Raw genomic sequence first — 8,330 nt, forward strand, 5'->3', positions numbered from 1 at the left:
CTTGTTCCCTGGGGTCACAGGATGTCTTTGGCAGCTGATTTGTGACTTTGATTTGAGAATCCACAGCCTTGTGGATCTGTCTTTGAACTGTGCTGCAAGCCAACATGCTTCCTCACCACCATCCTTCCTTCCTGCCCCGATGAACCACCGGTTAGATACCCATCATGGTCTGATGGTTCCCCCAGTCCCTGCAGGCTCCTTCCCCATGGTCCCTCACAAATATCCCCTAATAAACCTTTGCAGAGGCTCTGGACTACTTAAAGAAAAAAAAAAAAAAAAGCAAGGAAATGAAGAGCATCTGAAAAATAGATGCACATCTTAATTCTGGCTTTAAACTATATGTTGCACCCATAATTTCCCCATGGAAAGTAGAAACAGTAGTTCTCTAAATTATTAATAGTTTATTGTTCAAGAAAAGGCACTAAATCTGACGTATTTTTTTGTTTTTGCCTAACTTTTGACTTCTATCACAGGCACTCACCACCTCAGATGAAATAATATCACCAGGAATGTCTCCAGCTCAACTCAACACAGTTGTACTCACTTTGCAAAACAGCAGGAACCTGAGATTCTTTCTGAAATGCTCAGCATTCTCTCGAATTTCAAATCTGTGCCGTTTGCTGCCTAAAATACATTTCCATGTGAATGCTTTGCCTTTACCTGAAATCTATATAAAACTGAAGTCATTCACCTCAGTGGAAGTTGGAAACATCTCTCCTGTGTCTTTTCCCAAATAGCAGCCTTTCTCCCACAGGCAATGTGAATTTCTCTCCTCCGGGTGACATTTAGGTGGAGCCCTGGACTGCCAGAGCTGACATTCACAGTTGTCTCTGAGTTTGCTTGTCTCTGGTTGGTGGAGTTAATTCAGTCCATTCTCTGCTTGCCACTAATCGATCCCCCACTTAATAGGTGTAAGATGGAAGGCTTTGATTTCTTGACCTAACTGGGTCATTCACTCAACCCTTGGTGAGAAGGGGAAAAGATCCCTAATTAAATATTGTAACTAGATGGAAATCCCAAAGGTGGATGGATGATTCCAGGGGGAAAAAAAAAAAAAAGGTAAGAAAATTCTCTGGTGTGTGAAATAACTTTAACTTCCTCTTTCATCCCTGACACTCATTCCATCCATCTGATTCCATTATCATCCTCTATCCAATCATTGACCTTTGTCTCTGGGGGCGGGGGTAGGTGAGGTTTTGGATGAGGTTCAGTGATGATTGGGTTAGTTTCCTATTGCCTCTGGAACAAATTACTACAAACTTAGTGTCTTAAACACTACATGTGTAATCTTATAGTGTGCTCAATGTCTTGTTGGGCTATCAAGCTGTTGGTACTTCTGTATTTCTTTCCAGAAGCTCTGGTGGAGAATCTGTTTCCCTGCCCTTTCTAGCTTCTAGAAGCTTCTTGCATTCCTGGCCTCATGGGTCCTTCCATCTTCATCGCCAACAATTGCCAGTCAGATCTTCCTCCTACCGCTGTCTATGTGACAAGAACTCTTGTGCCCTCCTCTTCCACATTTAAGAAGGTGATCATAGGATGCTCATGCAGATAATCCAGGATAATCTCCGTACATCAGCCATCAGCCAACAACTTTAATTCCATCAGGGAAGTCAACTTCTTTTGGCGGGTGACCCTAACATATTCTCAGGGTCTGAAGACCAGGGCGTGGATATCTTTGAAGGGTGGGTTTGTTCCCCATAAATCTTACCAGTGAAAGAGCAGTGAGTTTAAAATTGGCACAACCATTTTTTGACACAGCTTCCTCAAACCATCCAGGCACAAGGGCCCCTTGCATAAAACAGCTGAGTCCATTTTTCCCCCTCAAAATGCCATGAAATGGCAACCACTCAGCATTTGTTTTTGCTTTGTTTTGTTTTTAAAGATTTTATTTATTTATTTGACAGAGAGAGACAGCAAGAGGGAACACAAGCGGGGGGAGTGGGAGAGGGAGAAGCAGGCTTCCCGCTGAGCAGGGAGGTCAATGTGGGGCTCGATCCCAGGACCCTGGGTTCATGACCTGAACCGAAGGCAGACGCTTAACTGACTGAGCCACCCAGGCGCCCCTCAAACAGCATTTGATCATGTCACCTCTCAACTTCCAGAGCTAGAGCTGGAAAAAAAAAATGTGCTTTGGTAATGTTTGGCATTGTGATTCTTCATACTTTTAACCTAAGAAAACAAACCGCTAGCTTGGTAAAGTGGCACGAAGGTATCTGATGTCGGAAAACTTCAAACGTCACCCTGTGCGGTGATTCCTACTTCGTTGTCTACTTGAGTTTATTTTTAGGTTGAGAGCATAGACTATTGATTTAACCATAAGAAGTGGAGTAACAAAGATTCAACCTCAAAAGGGCCACTCCTGTCCGACATTGAGGAAGTGCCCCCAAGGGGGCCAGAAGGGAGAGTCGTGACTTCATAGACAGATGGGAAGAAAGGGCGAATTCCCAGACTCCCCCAGACCTCACAGGACATCTGAAATGGAAAGTCAAGGTTGTTCTTAGTTTTAATCAAGGAAGATGGGCTGTCAGGCAAGCTAATGGTCAGCCTAGGGGCGTGACTCCTGGCTGCTCCAGGTGTCTGCACTTGGGAGTGGAGACCCAGCAGCCTACACAGTTATTTCAAGAGTTTACGGAAAGTGGGGTGTTGAACTACACACACACACACACACACACACAAGATAGGTCATGGTGCACAGTAGCTGTTTAAGGGTAAAAGTAATCCAAATGGTCTTTGTATCTCAGCCCTAGTATCTGCTACCACAAAATATTGATAATATCTTTGTATTAAAAAGAGTACATTTTCCAATGATAGATATTTGAACAAAACATAAATCAAAAACATGTTCCCAACTGGGGTATATTAAAGATAGTGTTGATACTGGTAATTGCCCTTTTTTTTTTCTTCCACACTTAAGCTCACAAACTACCACATTTCAAGAAATAAAATTTCACCAAAGACAGATCATCCTTCTTTAAAAAAAGATCATGTAGTGTTTCGTCCTGTTGTGTTATAGGAACTTTGTGACGGCTTCTTGGCAAGCTCAGAATGCGATAGTGTGACAAGTGGGGGGTGGGGGGACCTGGCCTTTGACAATGCACTGCTTTATATTTCCTCCCTGTCTTCAGCATACACTGAGAATGCAATCCAGTCTTTACTATATATTGTGAAAATTTAGCACAGGTCACTTATCACTGGCCCTTTTTCAAATGGACTTCCAATCAAGTCTTCACACCTGATGATTTCAGAATGCAATTTTGTTGGGATTGAAAAGACTTCTTTCAGAAATTAAGGACAGTCAGCATAGATGATTTGCACATGGCCCAGGGTACGAAAGCCCCCTTTGGAAATATGTTCTACTCCTTTTGCTGGTCAGCAGGGTCCAGCTCCAACCGCCTTTAATCAACAAAGCAATCTCCATCCCACCTTTAGTCCTTATAAAAACAAAATGCTCTCAGCATTAGGGTTTCTTTCATCTTCTTTATCTTCTGCCGTGTAAGGCTCCTGGGCCAAATGCAGCCCACCACCTGTTTTTATGAATAAAGTTTTGTTGGAAAACAGCTCCATGCATTTATTTGCACATTATCTATGACTACCTTCTCACCATGATGGCAAAGTTCAGTAGTTTTCATGTAAAGCAGCGATACTTACTACCTAACCACTTAAAAAGAAGAAAGATTGTCAATGGCTCTCTAGATAAAAGGCATTTCCAGTGTGAAGTCCAAACTTGTGGTGGTAGTTTCTGGCACAACAAAATCCTTGTTTGAAGGACAAAGGCTTGAAAAATATCCACACAAGCTCATTAATTTATCGTACAGAGTGATTTGTTTTGAACTCAGGATTTCAGAAGGAACCCCCGAGAAGAGGAAGGGTCAAACTTAACACAGTATCTCAAAGACCCATCCCACATTTGTCTGATTAATGCAGCATTTAAATTACAGCTGAACCTTAGACAACACTGGGTCCACTTAGAAGTGGATTTTTCTTTTCAATAAATATGTGTTCCGTACTGTAAATGGATTATCTCTTCTTTGTGATTTTTAAATAACATTTTCTTTTCTCTAGCATACTTTAGGATGAGAATACAGTATATAATGCCTAGAACATACAAAATATGTGTTAGTGGACCATGTACATGATTTGTAAAGCTTCCAGTTGATAGTACACTATTAGTCGTTAAGGTTTGGGGGAATCCAAAGTTATATGTGGATTTTTTACTTTGCACAGCTTTGGCACCTTTAACCCATGAGTTGTGCAAGGGTCCACTGTAATGTCCCTGGAGCTAAGGCTGTTTTGTCACACTGACATAAATTTCAGTTGTTTTTGTACTAGGTTTGTTGATATCTAGAAGCACAGCTGGGTCCAACCAAGTCAAATGTAACCATTAAGCTAGCCTCTAAAATATTGGAATCATCAAGAAAAGGGCATGAAATAACCTTGAGATTATTTCTCAGATGCTTTTGCCATTGAAAAGTGATTTCTTCCCAAAGCCACCCAAATCATTTATCACTCCCTTCCTTAGCCAGCGTTTATATTCTGTAAATATTCTCCAATCTTTCTCATCCCAAAGCTGATGTCCTGGTTATATGAACACATCAGTTTACATTATCCGACGCCCTTAAATCAATTGTTTCGGCTGCATTTTATATGATGTCTCTTGACGACAGTATTTAGATTTTTTTGTATGGCTTTTAATTCTGCAGCATATACATTTTAGCTCTATTATAGTCATCACCGCGGTTAATCTTAATTTACTCACAAAATAAGGTTGTCTGCATTTTTAATTTTCTAGCATCACGGCTTGATTTATTTGACTGGAAATTTATCGTAGCTTAATTACTACCCTTTATTTATTTGGAGTAACATTTGCTCTAAACTTTGTGTTTAATGAGTATTTTATATGGAATGCTAATTCTATTGATTGGAATCTCTTAATTCATCCAAACATTTTTCATACAAATATATAGCAATGTTTCTTCTCGTAATACCTTACAAATGCCACATCTAAATTATGGGTCATGGTATAAGCAGCTCAGAAAGCTCTTTTAAATAGTTAGTAATTGAGCAGTTACTCTGAATTATATTCAGGAATAGAGAAACTGGGAATTTATTTATGTTTAAAGGTAACAGTGAAGAATATTTCTAAATAAATATTTCTAAGTAAAGCTGACTCCAATCCAGTTGCCAACAAATCTATCCAACACATGTATATGACTTTAAAATACTTATCAAACACGGTATTAGATTTTGAGAAACAATATAGAAACTATGTTATGACTAGGAGCTTAATCGGCGTACATAGATCTCTATGATTATTCCTTAACTAAAAGCAGGTGGCCTTTTAGAAAAATGCCCAAATGTACACACACACACACACTCACACACACACACAATTGTGCACACTCATGGGCTTCAGATGGAGAATTTCCAATTTACAGTCCAGTAGGGAAGACACGAAAGCTAAGATCAAGAATCTATAAATCAAGACAGAAAATGTATCATAACATTAGTACCCTACCAAGTAGCAAATGCACCTTTCTCTTCGTGGAAGAACTTTGTAGCCAGGAGCAGCCAGGGGGATTTCTTTCCAAAATATTGTAGGGTGCAGCAAACCCCCAGGTATTAGTGTGGGACCCCAGGACTAGTGGGAGTGGGGCTGTCACCACCCCTAGGGCCCAGAGAAATAAAGACAAAGGCAGGTTATCAGTGCCTGAAAGAGGGAGCTTTGATCTGACCTTTTGAAAACCCATGATAGGATCACTGCACCAATTTGGAATCAGGAACCCTCTTTTTCCTACCAGAGATTCCCATTGGAATTACCGACCTGGCTTCCAGCTCTCAGAGGATCCCATGGATGTAATCCATCCAGTTAAGCCACAAGGGACAGAGAACAGAATAGACTATGGAACTGAAGTCAAATAAAAGATATTTTCTATAATTCTGGTATTTCTCAGATATGAAGGCAAGATGTCTCAAAAAATCTTGACCTTATCCCTTGATTCCAGGATAATTTTGCTTGGTGTGAGCCATTCTCACAAGTCTCTTTCTTGAGATTTGATTAGGAGGGAGAAAGTCCCCAGTTCAAACCAATGAAAAGTTTAGATGATGTTATTGGGGGGGTTTCTGGAAAGGAGATGGGGAGACAGATTCTCTTCTACCACTGGACATTACTGTCTGTACTGTGTATTGATCGTCTTGTTCTGTGAAGTGTGGTGTGACATGTAGGACTGGAGCCGCTCTCTTGGGGAAGGAAAGAAGCTAGCTTGAAGAGCAAGATGGCAGAGTGGAAAGATGGAAGGAGGGCGAGCCTTTGCAAGTTTTGTTGAATCACTGGATTTGTCCACATGAGAGCACCTCTGCTTTGGTGTTTAATGTTTCATGGAATCATACATGGTTCTCACAGTTAAAGCCATTTTGAACTGGAGATTTTTGTTACTTTCAGCCAAAGACATTCCAATCTGTGCAGGTTCCATTAAGGGAGTTATGGGTAACCTGAGTGGTGAGTTGAGACAAGTTTGTGGAGCCCAGACTGGTGGAAGTCTTGAATGGAAGGAATTTTATAATAAGAACTAATGAAAGTTCTTAAGCATTGGAGTGTCTCTTAGAAGGAATACGTTCGGGGCGCCTGGGTGGCTCAGTCAGTTAAGCGTCTGCCTTTGGCTCAAGTCAGGATCCCAGGGTCCTGGGATCGAGTTCCGCATCGGGCTCCCTGCTCAGTGGGGAGTCTGCTTCTCCCCCTCCCACTGCTGCTCCCCCTGCTTGTGTTCCCTCTCTCGCTGTCTCTCTCTCTGTCGAGAAATAAATAAAATGTTAAAAAAAAAAAAAGAAGGGATACGTTATGTGAGATTAACTGAATCAGAGTGAGATACAATGCAGAGAGATAAGTGAGAGCACTTACGCAATAATCGAAAATGCAAATATCAAGAATGTGAAATAGAATGCAAATCTATGAAATTGAAAGCACAACAGTAGGAGAAATTCACTAGAAAATAAGAAACCATGAAGCAGATTGACTGGGTCAAGAGCAGAGAAAGGAAGAAAAAGAATTAAAAAACTTTTTGGCCCCAAATATGTCTTTCTTTAATGCAATTCAAAGACTTAATATGTTTTTTAAGAAACTATCTGGTCTATAATTCAGATTTTGTTGCAACTCAAATTATCAATGTAACAAAATACATTTAGCCGAGGATCATTTTATTTCAAGAATTATTAATGCAGATAGAATCCCAACTCAGTAAATGATTTGATTAACAGGAACATCTTTTCCAAAAACAAAATAAATTCCGAAGAAATTAAATAATAGTTTCAGTGTCCTTAAACTTAGGCAAGATATCAGTGAAATTATTGTTCATCTTTTTTTTTTTTTTTGAAACTCATGGCTGACAATATGTAATAAATGGCCAGACATTGTGTTGGGAGTAAGTGTGGGAGGGGTGGAAAACCCAGGACCTGCCTTCAAGCCATCTTCAATTGTTGTAGATTAAATTTTACAGTTGTCAAACTTAAGAGCCAACAAACAGCGGAAGCAAAGATAGAAAGTACTGTAGTTTAAGTATATGTGGGTGTCACAAAGAAGTATCATCTAACAAGCCTTGGGGTGGGATGGTAGAGAGGATCAGGGCACGGTTCCTGGAGAAAGTGAACCTAAGGTGAATTTTGAGGTATGTCAGTGAGTTGAGGAGAAGGAAGCCATGAGTATGACATTCTTTCCAAGAAGGAAGTTGCTGCCCAGCCCATCAGGCATGGCTGAGGGATAAGCTGGTTGCTTAAGAAGGGAACAAGTCAAGGGTAGAAGCATAAGCGTGCCCACATCTGGAGCTTGATATTCCAAAATGAGATGCCTTGTTCTTGTCTCCTTGCTTTGGGTGACAAAGGAGACTTGGCTTTTCACAAGTGAATGTTGCACGTAGTTTTTACGCATTTGAAATGCTTAGGAGAATCTAAATAAGTACTTATGTTCTAGCTAAATCAACCCATTCTTCCTCCCATGGGGCTTGTATGACAAAAAAAAAAAAAAAAAAAAACAAGGTTATACTGGTTTTCAGATTTTTTTGTTTTGCCAGGAAATAAAAACATGCAATTTTATTATTAAAATCATAGTTATTTTCTTTAACCCCAGATGGAATTTATTCAAAGACTCCTTTTATTTCCATGATTAAAAAGTATGTGTGTGTGTGTGTGTCCAATAAGTGATTAAACATTTATGAGTTGATAAATTAATCAGGGTCAATAAGAGCAACTTGCTTGACATATGTTAATAAGAAATTATTTGAGTTTGATTTTGTAAAATAAATCATTAGCATTTACATATTTAATTTTAGCTTCAATTGGTG

This window comes from Leptonychotes weddellii, chromosome X, assembly GCF_054177405.1.
Source record: "Leptonychotes weddellii isolate Sample4059 chromosome X, ASM5417740v2, whole genome shotgun sequence".
NCBI lineage: Eukaryota > Metazoa > Chordata > Mammalia > Carnivora > Phocidae > Leptonychotes > Leptonychotes weddellii.